Source organism: Acinonyx jubatus, chromosome C1 (assembly GCF_027475565.1).
Source record: "Acinonyx jubatus isolate Ajub_Pintada_27869175 chromosome C1, VMU_Ajub_asm_v1.0, whole genome shotgun sequence".
Classification (NCBI taxonomy): Eukaryota; Metazoa; Chordata; class Mammalia; order Carnivora; family Felidae; genus Acinonyx; species Acinonyx jubatus.
This window is the reverse complement of record NC_069381.1, coordinates 136,230,112-136,254,003: the sequence shown is the minus strand read 5'-3', so window position 1 is coordinate 136,254,003 and position 23,892 is coordinate 136,230,112. Positions and strand designations below refer to the sequence as shown.

Sequence of the window (23,892 nt, the reverse complement as noted above, 5' to 3'; positions counted from 1 at the left end):
TTTTCAGGGAAAAATGATCATATTGGCAAAGAATGATCCTCCAGTTTTATCAAATATAGATAGCCCCCTTCCTCTAAGGAGATGAAAATGCATTCCTAGTTGTAATACTAGTTGTCTTCATGATAACATGGGGATTTGAAATGATTTGAGATAAATGGAAACTTTTGGAACTCACAACTAAGCCCTGTGTGTATTCTCAATATGAAATACATTGATTTTTGGTAACATGCTTGAGGTGATTAGAGCAGTGCCCTATGGTTAGCACCCAGAAGTTCTGCCGTCTCTTCCCATGTACCACCCATGATAGCTGGTCTGGTCTTTGGGCCCCAGAGAGAACTTGTAGTTTTTTTAACAGCACTGTCTGAACTATGGGGCTGAAATGTGGGTGATCTTGCTGTCACATTGGGCTACAGAGCCAGAAGGAAAGAAGAGAGGGAGACAAGCTGCAGCTGGCTCTGGGTGCATGCTCTTGTCTTGAGGGGGTTGGTCCTTGAGTTTCTCTAGAGTCTGTAATAAACTTTCTGTCTCTTATTTCTTGTGACTGCACTTGAGGTTATCCATTCTGAATTCCAGAAACAAACAGGCCCAATTCTAGGAATCCTGGCATTTAGAATCACAGGATGTTACATTTTTCAGAGATTATAGATCATCTTCTTTAGCCTCTTCAGTTTGCAGATCACAAAACTGAGTCCCAGGAAGTTCAAGTAACTTTTCAAAGGTCAGAGAGCTAGTTACTGGAATAACTCAGATTATAGTGTATGTTGTATAACACAGAGGCTAAGATTCATTACGAACACAGTTTCTGGAGCCAGCCCGCCTGCATACAAGTTACCAGGAACAGCTCTTCCTCAAATAAGAAATGTAAGAAAGTTAACTAACTCCTTTATTCCTCAGTTTCCTCATATGTGACTGAGGGTGGTACTCACTTCATAGGTTGTTGTGAGGCTTAAATCAGGTAAAGTATGTAATATACTTTTAGAACAATGCCTGACATTTGGTAAAACACTTAATAATTTAACTCATTACCATTAATTTTAGATCACAGTACTTTCAGTCTGGGCACAGGATTTTAGGCAACCGTAGATAGTTGGTAATTCCTTCTATGTAAAAACACTTCCTGACTCTTCTTAATAGTTTTCATCCCCTCCACTGACAACGTCCTAGACTCAGCCCCCTTATCTCTCACCTAGATTACTACAGGAGCTCTCTCATTGGCTCTACTCTTCCTTTAATTGGTGCATAACAAACTACACTGAAATGTTTGTTCACAGTTTTGTGGGTCAGGAATTCAGAATTGTTCAGCTTGATGGCTTGTCTCTACTCCTTGTGTTGTCACCTGGGACAGCTTGACTGAAGCTGGGGAATGTGCTTTCAAGATGGTTCACTCATATAGCTGGAATGTGGGTGCTGGCTCTTGGCTATAAGCCTATCCAGGGCTATCATCTGGGGGCTTCACTTCCTCTCCAAAATGGCTTTTACTTGAGGCTACCCGAGTTTTCCACATCATGGTGGCTGGGTTACATGAATGAGTGTTCCCAGACACTGGAAGTAGAAGCTGCCAGCTTCTGAATGCCTTGGTTCTGACAACTGGCAAAGCACCATTTTCATTACATCCTATTAGTTCAAATAATCACAGAGCCAGCCCAGTTGCAAGGAGAGGAAAAAATAGATCCCACCCTTTAATGGGAGGAGTGTCAAAAAATGTGTAACTGTCTTTTAATATTCTATGTCCTTCTATGATCAGTTATTTTCAGGGTATCACAAGCCACCTTTAAAACATATAAATCAAATAATGTCACTCTCCATTGCTTTATAACTCTTACAAGTTAAAGGTGGGGGGGGGGGCAGAGAAAGAGGGATAGAGAGAATCCCAAACAGGCTCCTCAGTGTCAGCACAGAGTCCAGTGGAGAGCTGGATCTCACAAACCATGAGATCATGACCTGAGCTGAAATCAAGAGTCAGACACTCAACCAACTTAGTTGAATTTCAAACATCATTTCCTTTGTCACCTCTTTCTTTCTTTTTCTTTCTTCCTTCCTTCCTTCCTTCCTTCCTTCCTTCCTTCCTTCCTTCCTTTCTTTCTTTCTTTCTTTCTTTCTTTCTTTCTTTCTTTCTTTCTTTCTTTCTTATAGTTTATTTATTTATTTTGAGAGAGAGAGAGAGAGAGAGAGAGAGAGAGTGCTCATCTGGGGGGGAGGGGCAGAGAGAGAGGGAGAGAGAGAGAATCCCAAGCAGCCTGAACTGTCAGCCTGTCAGTGCAAGTCTGTCACAGGGCTTGATCTCACGAACTGTGAGATCATGACCTGAGCTGAAATCAAGAATTATATGCTTAACTGACTGAGCCACCCAGGCAAACCTCCTTTGTTACCTTTTCAATTTGTATTCTCTGACACCCTATCTAAAACAGTACCATGTTACTTTCTACACCTTTGCCCTGAATTACTTTTCTTTATGCACTTATCATTGCCTGACATATTTTTTCTATTAATTTATCCAACTCAGCCTCCTGAGTGAGGCTCAGTTGTGAGTCCATGAGGGCAGGGACTTTAGTCAGTCTCCTACCTCCATTGCCTGCAACAGTGTCTATCAAATAGCAATGCTCTATAAATATTTGTTGAATTAATGAATTGTACATTTTGCATTGTTTTCTTTGCCAGAAAAAAAAAAAAACACTTCCATTTTTATGTACTTGACTTTCTGCCATACTTTCCCTCTTTCCCTGGAGAGGGAGTAGCCTTTGTGTCAGTCAAGTTTATTTACCTATGCAATATAAGGAAGAGAAGCAAGATGAAAGATACAATGCTTTTGGCAGGGGAAAGGGTTGAAAATCAGTTGGCTAATATTAATGACAAGTCTCACTATTGACTTAGGTATTTAGGCCATGTGTATGTAATAAGAAACAAATGATACAATCTGTGCTCTCAAACAGTTTAGAATTAGGGAAATGTCAATGTGATGATGACTCAAGGATGGCAGAAAGTCTAAATGGAATTATCAATGGCACTGAAATTAGACAAACTCGGATGCCTTTCTCTAGGCATGTGACATAATAATCAACTTGCTTAACTTCTTTGAACCTTTTTTTTAATATGTGAAGTATAAATACTAATATTCTCTTAACATTTCTGTGAGAATTAAATGTGTCACTCTATCTATGGTGGAATTAAAACACAACTGCAAATTCTTTCAACTCCTGATTTTGGCTCAGGTCATGATCTCATGGTTCATGAGTTTGAGCCCCTCATCAGGCTCTCCTGTGCGCACGCTCTCTCTCTCTCTCTCTCTTTCTCTCTCTCTCTCTCTCAATAAATAAATAAACATTGAGGAAAAAAAACCACAACTGCAAATTCTTTGTTACTTCTTCCATTAAGAGGTGCAGGTTTATGTACCTTCCCCTTGAATTTGGACGGATTATGTTCACTTGGGCCAGAAGAGTATAGCAGAGGTGATGCCATGTGACCTCCAAAGCTAGGTCATAAATGGCCAGAGTTCCCATACAAGAAGTCTGACTACTACCCTGAGGCCACCATACTAGAGTGGCCACATGTAGGCCTTCTGGTTGAGTCCTAGTTGTTTTTCACCATCCCACTTGGGCAACAGTTATGTGAGTGAAGAAGCCATCTTGAGTGTGGATCCTCCATCTATTCCAGGCCTTAGTTACTGAGTCATTCCCAACCCTGAAAGTTACTTTGGGCAGGGCTCCAAACAAGATGAACAGGGACGAACTGTCCCCACTGTGTCCTTTCCCAGTCTCTGACACACAGCATTCATGAGCATGATAAAATGGCAGCTGTTTCAAGTCACTATGCTTTGGGATGGTATGTTATACAGTGAGAGATAATTGGAACAGAATGGACACCATCCAACACAGTCTTTTGTATAAAGTAGGTGATGTGAGCATGTCCTTCTAAATTTAATTCTTCTAAATTTAATTCGATGTTAGAGAACAGGGACATGGCTGAGGGCTTTGTGGTGTGATGGGTTTTGAGTTAGGTCTTATAGGTAGGGCAAGATTTCAATAGGGAGATGAAAGGGTGTCACAGAAAGACATTCCAAGCAGGGATATAGGTGGGAGGAAGCGTTGATTATGGCCAGAGACTTAGAGTAAGTCTTCAGATGACTCACTGCTAGAAATATGCAGTGGTCAGCCCCAGCTCCTCAGACAGGAGATAAAACTGCTCAGAAGGAGGCTTCCTCAGTGGTCACCTCCTTCATTTTATGCTGATAAGTGAAATGCAGTGATGAGATCTTCTCACCAGGGCCCAGCCCTCCAGGCCTTGTCCTCACCAGAAGTTAAGTCATAGATTGGAGGGATGCTGGGATCCTCACACTGTTCCCTTGCTTCTGGCTTGGTGAATTCTCTGTGCCTGCTTCTCTCTGCTCTCTTCTCTGGTCTAAACCTCAGCATTTCTTCTTACCCCACTTGCCCCATTCTCATTCTCTTTGCTTACTGCTTGAGACTGTCTCTCCAATAGCCCAGACTTTCTCTCAACTATTTCCTCTGTAGGAGTAGAAATAAAAATGCAATTTTGTGACTTTCATACTTCAATGAAACATGGATATCTTTTATTATTATTATTATTATTATTATTATTTTAAATGTTTACTTATTTTTGAGAGAAAGAGAGAAAGCATGAGCAAGGGAGGAGCAGAGAGAGACAGAGACACAGAATTGGAAGCAGGCTACAGGCTCTGAGCTGTCAGCACAGAGCCCCAATGCAGGGCTCAAACTCACAAGCTGTGAGATCATGACCTGAGCCGAACTTGGACGCTCGACTGAGCCACCCAGGTGCCCCCAAATACGGACATCTTTTAATTAGGGGGTGTCTCTGAGTGTGTGTTTGTACTTGCCATTCATGCTCACCTTTTCTTTTTTTTTCAGGAGGGATTTATAGTAAAAACAGTGTATTAGACAACAGTCTTTTCAGGAGTGAGGACCATGCCTTTTAGGTAAATTATGTATCTTATATAGGATAGCTGTCAAGTGTACTTGCACTGAATAAATAATGGGATACCATGGAAGAATTTTCAATTCTTAGTGTACAGGAAATCCTTTTCACTTCAGTGGTACAGCAGAGTTGCTGGAAGAACTGTCACCACCATATTATGCTTCAGTCTGAGAGTGGTTTCGAGTACCCCAACCTTCTTCCCTTTCCCTGCTAAGGTAGAAACAAGCGTCTGAGATCCCCATTGGAACAGAATTCAGCACAACCTGATGGCAGAATTTTTGATCATGGATTGATTAGTATTATTAGTCACTATATTAGATCAATTTCAAGGCTCTCCTCAGCTCACATGGACAAAATTTTCTTACTTCATTTTCCCAACCTGATGGCTTCTATCTAGAAACAGGGCAGAAAGATTTTTCATGGTGTGTTGAATCACTAAAATCTCAAAAACTCTTTTTTTAAAGATTTCAGTTTTAAGTAATCTCTACATCCAACATGGGGCTTGAAGTTACAACCCCAAGATCAAGAAGTTTCATGCTCTACCAACTGAGCCAGCCAGGTGCCCCCAAATCACAGTAACTCTTATGTTCCAAGAACAAACTACCATGGTGCCACTATAAAACTAACTCTATTTTTCAAAAATACTGCTTCTATAAACTCAGTTGGTCCTTCCCCTACCCTTGGATAAAATCTTGGCTAAGCTTGGAATTCATCTTATTTTCAGATAATAAAATGCTCTGTAGTCACTTTAGAAAAAACAAACAAACAAACAAACAAACTAGACTCAGTTCCTTTTTTTAGTCTTGGTTTACGATAATGATCAAATGTAGGAACCTCATTCAAAGGTAACACTTTAGGCCTACATAGGTAGAAAGCTGGTAGTGGGCAAGCAGGATGGGTGGGAGGTACCTGAGTGGCTTTTTCTACATTCTTCTTTTCAGTGTTGCATTCTTACCCCTTCTCCCCCAGCTTGCCAACAATTGTGGTTTCTGACCCTCATCCCCACAAGTCAGCTTGAAGTTGAGGAATAGCTATGACAGAAAAGGTGAAGGACAGGAGAGGCCTTACATGACTAGGATATTACCAGTTGGTGCTGGAGCCCTGTGGGGTACTTTAGAGGTTTTGGAGCACCTCTCCCCCAACAATGCATCACTGAGGATCTTTTGCCTGCTGTGTTCCCTCACAAGTGAGGTGCATTCTGACTGGTTGTCTATGTTACCTTCTTCAGCTCTAGGCATCTGGTGATCAACAGCACATTTCTGTTGAAGTTTTCTTGCTCTTCTGGAGGGTCCTCATACTAGTATTTTTATTGCCATGAAGTAAATTACTAAAAAATGAGTGACATAAAATAATGTAAATTTATTATCTCACAGTTCCTGTAGATCAGAAGTCTAGGCATAGCTGAATTGAGCCCACTGCTCAGAGTCTCACTAGGCTGAAATCAAGGTGTTGGCCAGAGTGGTGATCTCAAATGCTGTTAGGGTCCTCTTACAATTTCATATGGTTGTTGGTGACATTTATTTCCTTGCAACTCTAGAACTCACAGAGGCTACATCTTTGAGGCCAGCAGGAGAGTGTCTCTCTGACACTTTGTCATCCTTTAAAGGCTCATCTAATTAGGTCAGGATGACTCAGAACTCTCTCCTTTGATCAACTCAGAGGATTAGTAGCCTAATCCTGGCAGGGATATCCTATCATATTCCTGGGTCTTGCTCATTGGATATGATTATAGAAGGAGAGGAGATTTTACAGGAGTGGACATAGGGAAATGGAATCTTGAAGACTTAGAATTCTGCCCGTGATATCTCTCTTGGGAAGGACCTACAATCCCTCCATGCTCCTCATCACCTCTCCTGTGGCCCACGTCTGTGATACTCTTTCTGTAGTAATGCAATTACTTTCCAGGTCCAACTCTCTACCCTTCTTCAACGAGCCACTACAGCCAGCTCTGGCTCTTTATATTTCTCATATATGGCCCAGTTTCCATTCACTATGTCACTCAATGTCCATGAGACCTCTAACAAGCTCACCAAGTTATCTCCTGAATTCTCTCTCATTAGTACCGATGTGAAGGTAGAAATTTCCAACCTTTCATTCTCCCAGCCTTATCAAATGATTTCTTTAGATGCCCATGAGTGGCTGAGGGGACAGGGTCAGAAAACAATTTGAGAACTTCTCCTTTGTAAATCCTGTTCAGGTTGTTTGGTATCTCACTTTGAAAGTTGGGAATAATTGGCACCCCTCTAGTGGGCTCGGTTAAAACTAAGACAAAAAGAATTATATAACATTGTGGTATTTGTTTACTATTCCTCATTTTTATTCATTTTTAAATATGTATTACCCTCAAAAAAAAGATACAGAGAGGGAGAAAGGCAAACCACAAGAGACTATTGAATATGGAGAACAAACTAAGGTTGGATGGCGGGGTGGGGGAGAGGGGAAAATTGGTGATGGACATTGAGGAGGGCACTTGTTGGGATGAGCACTCGGTGCTGTATGTAAGCCAATTTGACAATAAATTATATTCATAAAAAATATGTGTTACCCTCCACTAAGTATATAAAGAGGGAAAACTGAGGCTTAGAGGCTAAATATCTTGTTTGGGACCACAGAGTTGATACATAGTGGAACTGCAATTCGAAGCCAGGTTTGACATAGTAGCCCTTGTCTTAGCCACTTTCTGTATAGCCTTCCTAATTTTTTTGTTCCCAACTTATTTATTTATTTATTTATGTATTTATTTATTTATTTAGAGAGCTAGAGAGAACGAGTGGGAGCAGGGGAAAAGAAAGAGGAGAGAGAGAATCCCAAGCAGGTTCTGCATTGTCAGCACAGAGCCCAATATGGGGCGAGATCATGACCAGAGCTAAAATTAAGTCAGATGTTTAACAGACTCTGCCACCCAGGTGCCCCACTGTTCCCAACTTTTAATCTCTGAATAAAAACACATGGGTGCATTGGATCAAATTGCCTAGGGATAATTAGACTGCTGAACTTATTATCATGTTGGTTCTATCTCTACCTATTTGTGTTATATGTTTATGGACATGTCTCTTGATAAATACTGATACAGTTAGAGCTGCTTCTTTCCTCCAGCTCTGGGAGAAACATCCCCAATGTTTTGATCAATTCATTTCAAACAACTGCAGATCTAGCCCTTTGTTAACTACCAAGGCAAAGAAGGCTTAACAAATTCAGAGTCTGAGAATACAGTTGGGCCATTGGGCATAGGTGACCAAAGGAGTACCTTGTTTACATCTCTGGCAATATCTTTCAGGTGTCTGGTTTATGTGGCAGTCTTAGAGTGGGCCACAAGTAGGAAAGTTGAGAAATTCTATTCCATGCACGAAGAGCTAATTGTGTGCTGTTGATTTCTTTCTATTCCCTGTCATAACCAAAGAGACCACAACTGGATGTGGATATTTATTGCATATATTTCAGAAATGCCTTTTTCTAAGTGTCTGGTTGCCTTATGTTGTAGAGAACACTCACCACCTTGCTACTCAGCTGTGTTTTTGGTCACAGGCAGAGTCAACCCACCAGATAGAGCCAAACCTCAGGACTGCAGGAGACTCAGCCATTCTCTATGCTCAAAATGTGTTTTAGTAACAATAAGCCACCATGAGACATTTGAAGTGGGCCAGCTCTCCTTGGCTTGGGCCAAGGTGGCAGAGAGCAAAATGATTGCATTTCGTGTGGACAGACTTCTGAAGTAACTTTAGCCCAGTGGGGAAGGAAAGTTTGGGAATGGTACCAGAATAAGAATAAAGACCGAATGTGCAGGCAGAAAGGCAGACTTTAATAGATTGTTGGTTGTTTAGCGGGACACTGAGTGCTGTTTCTGAGCTAAAGTTTTGAAATCTTTAGGTCTTTATCAAAGATGTGTTGTTCTTGATTAGCCACACAAACTATTTCTTCTGTAACATATTCACAGTGAAAATTTAATCTCAGGCTGTCTGCCATTGTTATCAAATGGAATATGCTCAGAGAATGGAAATTAATTTCAATAGTTGACTAAATAAAACCCAATTAAGAAGATAAATTTGCTCCCAGGAAAACATGTGCCATACATTCCAGAACAATGCAGAAATGACTTTGGATAGTTTGGCTTTATTCCTATGTTGCCTTCTCCATATTTCTGTTCCCTAATTAAGGAAACAACCCAGAGGAGACTAAGGGGAGAGTGGCTTTCCTTTTTATTAAGCTTTAAAAGGTCATCACAGGCCCATGAATTTAAGTCCATGGAGAGAGGAAAGTGGTGGAGAAACTCTGTGCTTGGATGGGGATTTGTGGTTAGGTGTGATGCAACCAGGAATGAGTGTTGGAAGTTATGTTCTCCAGATGGCTTCGTGTCTCAGACCAGGCCAGAGATATCATGCAATTCCCTTGAGCTGCTTGTGTTAAATATGTCTGGGATAGAAAACACAACTAAATAAGAAACTGTGAAGGAAGAGCCAAGTTCTGGGAAATTCCTTTCCATGCAGCTGGTCTCAGCCCTTTGTAGAGAATTTCACTGGGCTCCCTGGAACAGGATTCCTGGGAAGAGAATGATCACCTAAAGAGAAGTCTTTATTGGGATGCTATTGACAAAAGAAAGAGAAGAAATCTCACCTTTGCTGAGAATCTACAATGTATCCTGAATTTAATTCACAGATGATTGGATGAGATAAAATATAAAGTTTTTACCCCCATTTTACAGAATGAGGAAAATGAGTCAAGCAGTGGTAAAAGTAAGTTACCCAGGAACTGAGTGAAGATTTGAACTGAAGCAAATCTTTCAAATCCCATGGTTTCTCTAATACTATATTGTTGCAATAACATCATTATAAAAATAATAGTTAATATATATTTAGTATTTAATAACTTTCAAAACTTTTCACCCTTACTTCCACAATAAATAAGGTAGGTATAAATCACATAAGGAGAAATTGAGTGATTTCTCTAAAATCATACATAAATTTGAGATCAGAATCAGAACCAGACCTAAGGGGCCTAATGATTATTTCAGGGAATTGTATTTCAGTTCTTACTTGGGAAATCTGACGATCAGCTATCTAAGTTGTTAGAGTCCTGTGTGGCAATTTCTTGTCTCAGCTCTTACTCAAGCTAGTACAGTATTGTCCTTGAAGGAGTGACATGGTGAGCAATTACTGGGCAACCTTGTTCCTTTTTTACAGAAGAGCTATATTTTTCTGGAGTGTCTTTGCCTATTATAGAGCTTCATTCTTGTCATCATGTTATCTGTACAGAAGACAAATTTCTGGTCATAACTGTTGTATCCTGCTGTGTGGACCATAGACTGCCCACAAAGACTCTGATATATATGGTACCTTTGGACACCATGGCAGCTGTGCCCAGTGAGCTGCCCAAAAGGCCAGTAATTGGGTTTTTGGGAACTCATTTTCCTTCTTAGGTCCCAGTGCTACAGGCTGATCCTCTATCTAACACATCGGTCAATCCCTTAAATCCCCTAGGCTCTCATCAGAGTCAGGGTTGCTCTGGGCCCTGTGGTGATGGACAGAGATGCCCTTGTTGAACACATCAGCTAAGACACTCTATTCCCTTAACTGGGAAAGGGACCCTAACTAGGAAAGAGCCAATGTCTCATATTGGCTTAGTAACAACGATTGCCTGTCTATTCATCTATCTACAAAGAAAGAGGATTAATTTGTCCTCAGGACTACCTGATTGTAAGAGTATTTGGTCCTTCCCCTTCACTAATCTTATTTCAGTCTGTGACTCCATTTGTTTATGTTCAACTCTTTTGAATAAATATTGTCAAAACTTTTATGGGCAGCTGTCATTGATTTATTGATGTAAAATGATGTAAAATTGTGAGGGACCTTTGAAATTCTTAAAGGCCAACATTTGCATTTCCAGGAAATTTGAAAATAGGTAGGGCAAAGGAAAAGGATTTTGTGCCCAAATTTCTCCTCTGTACTTAGCTTTTCTCTGATTTAATTTGTAAGCAATAACAGCAAAGATGGCTGGTGACTTTGTGTGTTTAGATTAAAAACACTATCACTGTGCTAATAATCACTGTTGATTGACACAGCAGATTAGGCTGTATTATCATTAAGAATTAATCTTTGCAGGCTTTAAGGTTTATTAAATAGAGAATTTTCTCTTCTGGAAAATATTAATAATAAAACACCCTAGTTCTCTATGATTAAAAAAATCTTAGCCTGGTCAGAAGTGACAATTTTATCTATAACAAGAAGGCGATAATTGGGCCAGGTCACATTTGTTTGTTTATTCTTTATTAATGTGTATTTACTTTTGAGAGAAAGAGAGAGAGAGAGAGAGAGAGAGACAGAGGTGTGAGCAGGGGAGGGGCAGAGAGAGAGAGAGGAGACACAGAATCTAAAGCAGGCTCCAGGCTCTGAGCTGTCAGCACAGAGCCAGACCCAGGGCTCAAATCCATAGACCATGAGATCATGACCTGAGCTGAAGTTGGATGCTTAACCAACTGAGCCACCCAGACACCCCAGCACATTTGTGCTTTTGTGAATAAGAAACAGAAAGATTTAATTCATTAAAGACTGAAGTGCAAGTAAATGTTCTTTGATGATAGGTTTTACAGGGCTTACTGCTGCCCATGGTTCCAAAAGATGATTTCGCAGGAGGAGTAAGAAATGATCTTATATTCTTAAACCTAAACTGTTTGAGAGAGAGGAGAAAGAGAGAGAGAGAGGTGCAGACAGAGAGACAGATAGACAGACTACACCACTAGTGTATGTGCATGTTAGATTTATCTTCCTTTGTGAGATGTGTTCAGTTTACATTGCAAAATGGGCCATGGGCAAACCAAGTTTGGGGTTTTGTTGATAGAAATGTGACCAAGAGCTTCCATGTCCCTCTTCTGGAATTTCATCTCTTATAATGTCCTTACTGTGTATCTTGGAAGAGGTCTCTTTCTCATTTCGCTATCACCCAGAAGGACAATTTCTTCAGAGTCTGGTTGGGGCAGCAGGGCCAAACCTCCTGATCCTTTTGGGGATTACAAACACCAGATCTTTTGACATCACTGCACCTACCCACTCCTCATAAAAATGCTGGGTGGTACTTTTAAAATGAAAGTGAATTAACACCATTTGTTTTCAGACTTTGGAACATTGTAAAACTGGCTAGAATTCATTGCTCCAAAGACACTGGGATGGTAATAACAGCTTACATTGATTGAGTTCTTGCCTATGTGCCTGGCACTGGGCAAAGCAATGTATATCCTTATATCCCCTACAACCCTGTGAGGTAGTCTTGTTACGAGCACTATTGTAGAGAAGATAAAAGCAAGGCTGAAAGAAGTGAGGTCCATCGACAAGGTCACCCAGCAGGTAGTGGTGGTGGTTGTCAAAACTGATGTGGGAATTAAATTCTTTCCCTGACTGAAGTAGGACCAATTCATCCTACTTCAGTCAGGGAAGGGATTTGCTGTATTTGAGGCCTATGGGAGAGGTCATCTCATGGTCTCTTGTGGTAGCTCTTTGGGGGGTCACCAGATAACATGCTTTTAGGGGTAGTTCTTTTTTGCTAATGGCATTAAGGCTGCTGGGGCCATGCACAGGTACCAAAACCACACTTTTGGAAGGAATGGAAGGTATTGGACTCATCAAGAAAGTGTTCATCATTTTGTAGTTATGCTAGATGCAAGGGTATAACCAAATGGTAGGCTGATTCTCAAAAGGTTTTTGGGTAGATGATAATGTATCAATGGAGCAGTCTGACAGTATATTACAAGCCTAGAACTTCCCCCTGTTGGGGGGAGCAGCTCCTGTTGGGAGTTCACATTATTTGCTGCAGTCACTCAGGCTTCTTGCCTGATCATATCCCTGGAATGGGGTTGAATTTCCCAGTGGGGTGTTGTGTAGGCTCTTCTGGTGTGGAGTGGCACGCACGGAGACAATTGTGAGATCAAATAGCACAGAATTGTTCAACCCACAGCAGTCAGAATTTCCTGAGTGCCTACCCTGAACAAAGATGCAGAGCCGGTTACAAAAACAAGGGAGACTTCATCTTTGCCCTGAAAGGGGATAATAACCTAGCTTGGGACACACATACCAATAACTCTTTTGCAAAACCAGAAACATCCCATTTCAATTATCAGTCTTGTCTAGCATCTAAGTCATCCTTCTCTGAATGTTGAATTTATAGTTGATGATTCATTAGCTGTGGAGAAAGAGATGGTGCTTATATGGATACTTTCATTTTTAATCCAGTCATTCGTTTATTTAATCAATGGTGGCTCTTTTCCTCAGAAGTTTGTAGCAGATAAAAATATTAGTGTTGTCAGGTAATCACCTGTCTTATGTTCACTTCGCCGTTGTTGCTATTTCAGGCATTTGTTTTTCCAGCCCTTTGGATCCTGTCACTCTCCTGTTTAACACCTTCGAGGTCTGCCACTGTTCTTAGGATAAAGTCCAAGAATGACAATGTAACCACCACCACCTTGTCTGTGCTCAGTATACTCACCTTCTTTTATTCATCAAATGTGTACATACTGCTGACCGTGCGCCAGCCCTGTTATAAGTGTTTTTACATCAGTTAACGCTTTTAAGCTTCATGCTAATCCTATAGGGCTGTTACTGTGTTCCTCGTTCCCTTTAAACCGCTGGGGAAACCATGGCACAGACTGGAGAACTTGCTTAAGGTCAGGCAATGAGTAGGGGCCAGAACATCAGAGGCTGTGTAGCGTGACCCAGCAGCCTGACTCTGGAGTCCGTCCCCCCAGCCGCTGCATTTCTCTGTTGCTTTCCAGTGCCTGCCATCCTCTTACTCATTGCAAGACTTCAAAGATAAGTTCCTTTTGCCAGGAATCCAACGGCCTGCCTACTCCCATCACCACCATCACCACCCCTTTCTCCTCCCAGTCTGCCTGCCTCTCGCAATCACCCTTTTAGCTGTCCCTTTAAATAGCTCTTTTCCCTAACCATTACCCCAAACTGAGTTACTGACCATATTACTCACTCTGAAAGCACCCTGTATTTTTCTCTTATTGCACAAAGCACATTGGTGGTTAAATGATTATTTGAATAATGAAGATATTTTTCTTTTTCACTAGATTGCTATGCGGGGGTAGGGACCGTGTCTGTCTGTGTCCTCGGCACCTGGCAGAGTACGTAGGCCATGGTAGGCACTAAACTAATATATACCACATTTAAGAAGTTAAATTAATCATCAGACTGGGGACAGAGAAGCAGGGAGACATTGTGAGGTTGTGGAACGAAAGCAGATGTCTAGAAGGCAGGAGGTGTGGTGCTGGTCCTGCCTCCCTCACCAATTGGCTGAATGGTGTTGGCCAAGCCCCTTACTCTCCTAGCCTCCCTTTCCTTATTTGTAAATAGGGCCACAAATAGCTGCATATCCATCCTAAAAGGTATTGTGAGGACTGAATGAAAGCGGAGGGGAGGGCTCACAGGCCACTCTGTCTTACCTTTTTGTTGGTTGTCATATTTTTTTTTCACATTTACTGAAATGGTGTATTTGACTCCATTTGCTTTCTGAAGCCCTGTCAAATGAAAGTTACATAAGAAAAATAAATCAAAGAAGTCTGATCAACCCTGTGATTTGTAGGAAATCCCTAGGAGAGAGAAACGTGTGGAACTACACCGTGGTATGCAGTGAGAAAGAGGCCAATGTGGGAGATTCCCTGGCTCAGATGACCTGGAGCCTTCAACAGGCAAACTGTAAGGGAAACAAAGAGGTGATGGTGGTGGTGTTGGTGGTTGTGGGTATAGACTAACATGACTTCAAAGGTATGTCAACTTTTTAAATGAGCCAGACAAAATTAGGGCCCAGGGATGCTCATTTGGGTGATAAACCTAACAAGAAAAAAATTGCAAGGAAAGGATTACCATCAAAGGTTATTGGTTATGCTTTTGGGGAGAAGAGGTCTGGGTAGCTGGCAATATTCTATTTCTTGACCTCCGTGTTGGAACAAGAGTTTTTGCCTTATAAGAAGTCATTATACTATATATTTGTTTGTGTAGTTTTTTGTATCTCTTCTTTGGTTTTCGATAAAACGCTTTAAACATAACAAACTAAAACAATACAAAGAAATAACCCCACCAACCAACGGATAATAACTACATAGAGCTATAAATATAAAATTAAAGGGATGGTTGGAAACTCACAAACATCAATTAACTATGTACACTGGGGGTGATCTCAATCAGGAGTGGGCAAACTTTGGGGAAGGGCAAGATAATACATATTTTAGGCTTTGTGGGCCATAAGGTCTCTGTCTCAACTATTCAACTCTGCCATTGCAGGCAACAGCAGCCAGAGATAATATGTAAACAAATGGGCAGGGCTGTGTTCCAACAAAAGCTAATTTATAAAAACAGTCTGAGGACTGGGTTTGGCCTAAGGGTGCTGGTTTCCTGACCCCTAATTAAAAATTTTAAACCTGGATGTTGTCTGGCATGTCTTCCCAATGTCTACAAGATGAAAACCAGCCTAGCCTATAATCCAAAACTTCCCTCAAAGTAGCTACTAGAGGGACCTACCTACTAATTCTAATGCTGCTTTATCTTTCAAAATGCTTTGAAAGTGTTATCTTTTGGAATTCCCTTCAGAGATGAGGTGGTAGTGCTGGTGTGTCTGTGCCTTTTAATTTGAATATGAATTTTGGAAATACCTGTACTAGGCATTCAGAGCCAAAGCCAATGAATATGATGAGTGATCAAACAAGGTCATGGTGTTTTCCCTCAAAAACGTTTTCAGGGAAAGCTCATTGCAAGCTAGAGCCCCATAATAGGCTATTGTTCTTTCCCTTGTGTGGAGCACACCTTCAAATCTTTCAAATAGTTTTTTGTTAAATTTGATGGAACATCTGGCTTTAAGGATGTGTTTTCCTTCCGATAATGCCACCAATATCAGAGAAACAAGTTCGACATCATCTGTATTGGTGATTTGGGTATATATATATTTGTTGTCATTGTTTTATTTTGAATGATTCTTAAGGCTTTCTACTGGAATCCTTCATGGTGTATGTTCTAGTCATGCTGCAAACTTCATGTTTCATCACTAGTGGCAGCTCTTAAAAACAGGGTGTTGTTTGTTATTAATTTTCCCTGATTGATAAAAACACCTGCTGTCATCTCTGAGTAGTCCTAGTAATACGCAGTACAATCTTTGCAACAGCTTGACTAATTTTTCCCTACAGTGAACCTATTGCTTTATTTACTCAAACCTAGTGAGCCCAGATTCTTGTGTTTGGCTCCTTACTTGAATGACCCCAAATCTCTTACCTTTTCGCCATTTTTCATAAGTCCTATGTACAGATAACTTAAATCAATACCATGTACATCTTCTCTGTAAAAATCTCTTTCACTTGATATTACTTTATCCTCATGACATTTTTTGGGGATAATTCCTACTGGCTCACTTGAAGATTTATTTAACTTCACCTTGTATTTGACATTACTGGTTTTCATTTAAAAATCCACCATATGCAAGCTTATATACTAGAGCTATTCTGCCAGGCAGCCATGCATTACTTTGAGGGGATCTCTGAGCTGAAACAAGTTGCAACATATACTTGCAGTGATTTCTGCCTCTTGGCTTTCAGACACCTTGTGAAATAAACATTCTCACTACTTCAGAGTCCTGTCTTACTCCTGCATCATGATAGTTGGAAGGAACTTGACATGATTAGCCTTTCATGTGGAAAGTGATTGTATTTATTCTGTAAACCAGAGTTTATCGGTGGAAGTTATAGCAGCTAAATTCTTGAGTTCTGATAGGGCAGGGACAATACTTGTCTGACTTATCATTTGTACTAGATTGATTACAAGAACGATCACAGTTGTTTATGACTTTCTGTTTCCATACCCTTTGTAATGTGACTTTTTAGCTCCTCCCATGAAGACATAGATTCTATCATCTCATCTTCTATTTTTGAGCTGGATGTGTCATTTCTTTGGCTAATAACGGGCAGTGGGAGGGGTGGTGTGTAACTTCTGGGACTAGACCTTCACAAGCATTGCATGCTTCTCTTTGCTCTCTTGGTCCCCTGTGACTACCTACTAGGGGACAAAAGGTATGTTTCCAGTCACTATTGCCCTAGCCAATAGTCAGTCAACTGCCAGACATGTGAATTCTACTGTCTACACTAGCTTAACCAACCAAACTGCCAGTTGTCCAGATAAATGAGTGAGGCTGGCTCAAATCAGTAGGTTCACTGAGTTTTGGGGTAGTTTGCTATACAGCAATAGCTAACTGATATACCACTGGGATTCTAGGACCTAGCACAAAAACGCATCACTATCATGGGATAAACACATAATACATATTTTTTTTAGTAAAGTCATACATGAAAGAATGACTACTGATCACTAAGTGTAAATCACAGCTATCAAAGGATGGATGGATCTCTTCAGGAGAGAGTGTGTTTTCAACATGGTCTATGTCCTCGCCTTTCAGGATCTTTTTTGGATCATAATTCTATCATCCATCCTTCAGTTATTCTATCCTTGCTTCATGTCAAATGCAGTTTTAGTGGGCAAGGGTCTATCCATACTTAGAAATATGATTTAAGACTATTCAGTCCACCTCACCACTATTTGCCCAGGGACCCATGATGGCACTGGGCATGACAGGTACAAAGCAGCTGGACTGGTCTGGTGGAAAGATCAGTGAATGAGAATTAGGAGACCGGGAATCCTGTCCCAGTTCTTGTAATACCTGTCTGTGTAATATTTTGCAGGCATTTTTATTGTAACATCATTACACATTTCAATTTTTTCTTCTAGTCTCTCACCCTCTTATTTGTAAAACTGAAAAAGGTAACATTTGCCTAACATATAACATGAGAATTTTCTACAAATATAAAGAAATAGCAGATAAGATATATTTATATCAGAGGCAGGGTGCTTCTCTAACATTTATTTTATTTAAATACCAGCTATTATTAGCCTGAGACCAATGTTGTCATATTGTCAAGTATATTGTCAATTTTAATTATAATTCCTACTTGTGTGGAATACGTCCCCTCAGGACCTTGTGTAACTTTTTTGGGGGGTAGGGTGAGGTTCATACTCTCTTACTGAAACCAGTTTATATCTCCAAATTAGCTTTCTGTTTAACATCAATGAAATATCAGTGATAAAAGTAAAATCTATTCTAGAGTTAACAAAAATATTTTTCTAGATCCTACTCTAATGTTACATTTTCTTAATGTGCTTTTTAATATCATTAGACCTAACTGCTTTAATAAAGAGTTGTGTTTTTTTTTAATAAAAGGTATTGATTAGATAATTGATTACCTGAATCTTAGGCTTTGTCATCTAACCACAACTTCTTACAAAGGTACCACCCCTTATAGAAGGGGCATTATTTTGGGGCTGGCAATGTGATCTCCCCCCAAATAACTTCTTGAGTGTCAGACTCAAGAGCCTTGATCTATAAAGTGGAAGTTTTGGATCTCACAGAATCTGTGATGATGAATACTTCTGATATAAATGGGTTCTCTGACTATACAGTTCAGGCCGTGCAAATAGCCACGTAGATTTATTTTGCCATGCTTCATAGAGACTCTCAGAAGGGGAAGTTCCTTTATCATGTTTGTGAGTTAATTATTTTTTATTGCTATTAATTCTTGAAACTCTGAGTTTTGGATTCGGTGGTGGGAGTGGGGAGGACTGGCTTCAGGGCATCTGATGTTGGTTAACTAAGCTAATCATGTGCAAAAATAAACTTGGCTCACACACTGAACTCTGACTACTTTTCTAAATAATTCTATGCCAGCACCAGGCCTCAAATTAACACCTCTCTCCATATCTCACATTTCTTTCATGTTCATTCTGAGCTTTCAGTCATCATGAACCACCTTGATCCTCAGTGCAATTCTAACAGACGCATCTTGGAAGAATTTTTACAGAAATTTAGACTCTAGTCCTAAAGGAAAGAAGTGATGTAAGGTTTCTTTGAGTGCTCCGTGATAATCCCTGCATGGCCATGGACCGCCATGGACAAGAGACCTGGAACTCTTTTCTTACATGACATCATCTTTCTGGAGGCTCCCAAGATACCAAGCTCCCCTCCCCTTTTAGGAGGATCATGCTTTTATTTCTTCCCGGTTTGGAGTAGGGAGAAGATGAATGGAAGACAAAGGGCAGAGTCCACATTTCGTCTTCTGAGTTCCTAAGAAAGCTGTGGTTTTAGTGATATTGTAGGAAAGGATTAAAATATAGATCAGTCATTTTTTGCTAAGTGGGCCAAAAAAGCATATATAGGATTATTTATTCATGGGTACAAAGAAGTCATCTAAATATTTTAAACACAAATTAAAATTTTAAAAATGCATGAAAAGAGATTACAGTGTTTAAACTAACCTTAACTCATATGTAGGCATAGGTATAAACCTGCTTTTGAGGATAAATGGTGCCATTATCTTTCTATAAATTTGCCCTTCCTGATGAAATTATAAATACAAAGGCAGATTTGTGGATATATGAGGTGTTCTATTTTACCTTACTATGAATTTCCATATAATTTTGCATCTGATTGCACATGCTGAACCTTTTTAAGAAACTCGGTACAGTGGTTGTTAGAGTCTGTGGTGCTCACCAGATGTGACTGGGGTGTGTGCATATGTGTGTGCAAGTCACTTATGTCCCAAATTCTCCCATCTGCCAACCCTACTACGGTACCTGGCATGGCCCTGCTGGGTGCTTATTTGGGGCAAGGAACCAAAGGCCCAGTGTAAATTTAACAGGGAAAGAGAAACATTAAGGCTACCTTAGCACAAATAGTTTATTGTAATGAAAGGAGCTCGGTCCTTAGAATCAAGCAGTAGGGTTCAAATCCTGGCTTTACCGCTTACTACCTATGGTATCAAGGATGGGTTATTCATCTTCCAGATTCTGTGTTTCATCATCGTAAAATGGCCCTCGTCTTCTGTACCAGAAGGTGTTTGGGGATTGAATTGGATGTGTGTGGCACATAGAAAGTGCTCAACAAATGTTCCCTTTCCCTTCAGAGAACAGGGCCTATGGGGAATGAGCTGCACAGGTAAGCTATTTTATGGGTAGAGAGGTCAAGGGATCAGGAAGATGGTGGCACAAAGAAGACTTTCTCTGTCAGCGAAACACCACTTGGGGCAGCTGTGGCCATGTGGTGACCGTCTACCCCCTCCAAACCAGCTCACTGGGTGAGGGGAATGAGTGCAGCCACAAGCTTGCTGGGGGCTTTGACCACAGACTGCTTATCTTTCAGTGATGTTGCAGGTTGGCTCTGGTGTTGGCCTATATTTCTTACAGCTCCTTGTTCCCCACAACATGGGAATAATGCCAAGGGTATATAACCAGATATTGTCTAAAAATCCAGTAACAAAATAATAATGTAATTTGCATATTGTTACTTTGTCCTTCTCCATCCCTGTGATTCTCCAAGGTTCATCTTTTTAAAAAATTGCCTTTTTCCCCCTACTTAGCCTGCAGTATCTCTATGTGCTAGAATATTCTATTCCTTTGGCTTCTTTCCAGCCTTTAGAGTGAGAACTCAGTTAACACTGGCAATTTCCTGCCTGCCTACCAGCTACCTCTGGGAGCCAGGTGCATTTACTTTTTACATTTCTTTTCCATTATCTTTCTCTACATATATGTGTGTGTGCATATGCACATGCACACATATCCCTAGTGTGTTCCAAGCACTGAAATGGACATTAGAAATACAGTGAAGAAAAAGACACAGTTCTGGCCCTTTAGCAGCTGGCGTAATTGATGAGATATATTTTAAAAATGCTGACAATTTCAGAACATTGTGCACACAGGAAGCTTTGGGAGCCTGTGAAGAGGCACCAAGTCAGTCTGGGTTTTTCTAGAAAATCTTCCTCAGTGGAATGATGCTTAAGTTGAATTGTCAGGAAGTGTTGTTTGTTTATAAGGGAGGCAAAAATGAGACTCGAGGGGTATCAGCAGTCCTTTCAACAGACTCTCTGAACCGTACTGACCCTTGTTGAGGACTCCACCCTGACTGATGCGGAGTTGGTGTGTGATGGGGATGTGGGATGCAGGACAGGTTAATAATGATGTTGAACAGGAAAAGACACAATCGGATGTGGGTAGTTGTGCAGATCAGGGTCTGAACTATGTCAGCAGTGCTACAGGTTGAAACAGGAAAACCATTACTGGGCTTTGAAAATGTGTTTCCCTGACAGAGAAGGAGACCAGCAAACAATACACATCTAGAAACACATGAGTGTGAGTCACTTTAAACCTCCTGGAGTAACATTGTCACTGTTCTTATCAAGTAGGCAGTATCGTCAGGAGGCTGAAGAGAGTTACTCCTCGACATTTACAAGTCATTTATTCGTTCAAAAAGTATTCATTGAGGAGCTGCTCAGTGTTTAGGCTCTACAACAGGTCCTTCAAAGTTTTTTTAAAATGTTGCATATTTATGTGTTATTCTTCAGCTAAATTCTTTAAGCTCTAGGTTCATTTTTGTTGAGGCCCTTTCATGCCTGAAATATTCATTCTTGTATCTTGCACCTAGGTACAGTCTGGCATGAAGTAGGCTTGTAACAAACGTTTGCTGAATGAATTGGCTATTAAACCTAACCTTGCTCTGCAATAGGAAAAGCAAAGGAGGATGACTGAGGTAGTATAGAAGCCAGGGTCCCCGCCAACCAGTGCCACTGTTACCATTTCCCCTCTCAGAAAGCACGTGCCTCTTCCTCCTCTTCCTCCCTCCCTCTAGTAACACTTGAGGGGGGAATAAAGGGAGGAAATCAGCAGGGCCTCCAGAGCACCTTTGACTATAGATGTGTCTAATTTAGCAAACCTAAAAAAACGAATCATTAAGAAGTAATAACTGAGAAGTGGTCCAGTAAAGTGACAATGAACTATACATGTATCCGGAGAATTGCCTTTGTTGAGTAGAGAACTAAATTGACATGTTTCTCTTGTAAAAATAGAAAAAATACAATTTTTAAATCTTGAATATTTCTTTCCTTCTTTTCCTCCCTGCCTCCTTTCTTTCTTTCTTCCTTTCCTTTCCTTCCTGCTGTGTCTTAATGTCTATATAGCTTATCCCAGGGGATTAACTGGAAAAGTGATATTCTCATGCTTCAGCACGAGAAATTATGTTAGCTGTTTACATCTCTGTGGGTTCAGGGGATGGATATTCTTGTGCTATTTTATTTTAAATGTTCATTTATTTTTGAGAGAGAGAGAGAGAGAGAGTGCACACAAGCACATGCCTGCACATGTGGGGGAGGGGCAGAGAGACAGAGGATCCAAAGAGAGCCCTGTGCGGGGCTTGAACTCATGAACAGAGAGATCATGACCTGAGCTGAAGCTGGAGCCACTCAGGCACTCCCATTTTTGTGCTATTGATGCGTGTCAACCCGCTGCTCGAATGTAAGATCAAACCCCAGGAAGAAAGCTGCTCTGAAACTTGGCTTCTTGGAAGGGCTTAACAAACCTTTCTGGACAGGCGGGAAGTTTTATCCAGGGAGGACACCAGAAAGAAAAAAGATATTGAAGGATGTAGGAGGAAATTAAAAATATTCAATACGTTGATTAGAAGAACATGAAATGGAGAAGAGGATGAAGAATATTAAACTCTGTATCCCTGGAGTTCTGGGAAGAGGTTGAGTTTATTCCTCTCAAGGTGGTGAAGCTGGAATCCTGTATAAGAACTAGCACTCTACGCCTTAGCAAGCAATGGAAAGGATTAACATCAAGTAGTGGGTTTTAGGACTACCGTTACTGGTCCAGAAGGGATACGAGACACTGCAAGAAGGGCCTAAGATGGTTTAATAGAAAACAGTGTGCACTGTCTCCCGCGATTTGCATGAAACAGGTTGATGAATGAAAGTCTTTAGAGCTGTGTTTGGCATGTGGTAGCTCTTAAGTAAGTGTTGATTATTTTCATTATTATCACTTTTCCTTCACAGGCTGTAGGATGTAAGGGTAGAGCCGTAGAGACTCAACAAACCCATTATTTCTCTGCTGGTGGCCTCCACCAGCAACCCACGCTTGCACTTTTCCTTGCCCAAATTTCTCCATTACCTGTAAAAATCAGGGTCAGGAATCTCAAGAACTCCTGAACATGGGTGCCGTTTCATTTCTCCTTCTAAGGTAATGATCATAATTTTGAAAGAGGAAAGAAAATCTGAAAAGGTATCGTCTAGCCCCAGAGACACTGTTAGACTGAGTTTTCTCAAATGTGGCTTGTTAAAGCAAAATGACAAGAGGCTGAGCACACACCAAAACACCAGGAAGTGTAAAGAATAAAGTAAAAGGGCAAGAAGGCTCACCAGTTTTATCAAGAAGACTTGCAGGTGCAATTTGAGGCGGGGAGAGGAAAAAGGCCTACAAACTAGATGTTAGGAAGACAGCATGGCAGAGGATGCAGTGATGAGGGAGGTGCTCAATAATTTGCTGAAGGAAATAACAGGGGAGATGTTTGAGAACTACATTCATAATCTCAGATTATATAGAGATTAAAAATAGTGGGGCGTCTGGGTGGCTCAGTTGGTTAAGTGACCGACTTCAGCTCAGGTCATGATCTCGTGGTTTGTGGGTTTGAGCCCCGCGTCGGGCTCTGTGCTGACAGCTCGGAGCCTGGACTCTGCTTCGGATTCTGTGTCTCCCTCTCTCTCTGCTCCTCCCCTGCTTGTGCTCTATCTCTCTCTGTCTCTCAAAAATAAATAAATGTTAAAGAAAATTTTAAAAAAATAGGGAATTAACAATCTGGAGTTTCAGAACCAAAATCGACTAGAACCAAATCCAATGCCATTGAAAACACTGGGACTTTATGGGCTAGAATTTAGAACAACATGCAAAGGTTTGTCTTGTCCAAAGGAAACTGATGAAATAGAAATGATGGACATGCCCCAGAGCCTTGGTTATTTCTGGAAATCTGCAAAATCGGAGCATACATGCACAGTGGAGAACATTAATAGCATAAAGGAGAGCAATTACAAGTGACTTGGGG

The 23,892-nt window shown here is 40.8% G+C and overlaps 1 long non-coding RNA gene across 1 annotated transcript in view; it reads right to left on the bottom strand.

The window, feature by feature from the left end:
- Positions 1 to 3,316: 3,316 nt before the first annotated feature.
- The window catches only part of LOC128314028 (uncharacterized), a 40,056-nt gene continuing 19,480 nt past the window's right edge, over positions 3,317 to 23,892 (bottom strand). The window contains exons 3-4 of the long non-coding RNA XR_008295336.1: positions 14,381 to 14,455; positions 3,317 to 6,277 (exon numbers count right to left, since the gene is read on the bottom strand). This is a non-coding gene — a long non-coding RNA (uncharacterized LOC128314028). The remainder of the gene's footprint in view (positions 6,278 to 14,380; positions 14,456 to 23,892) is intronic.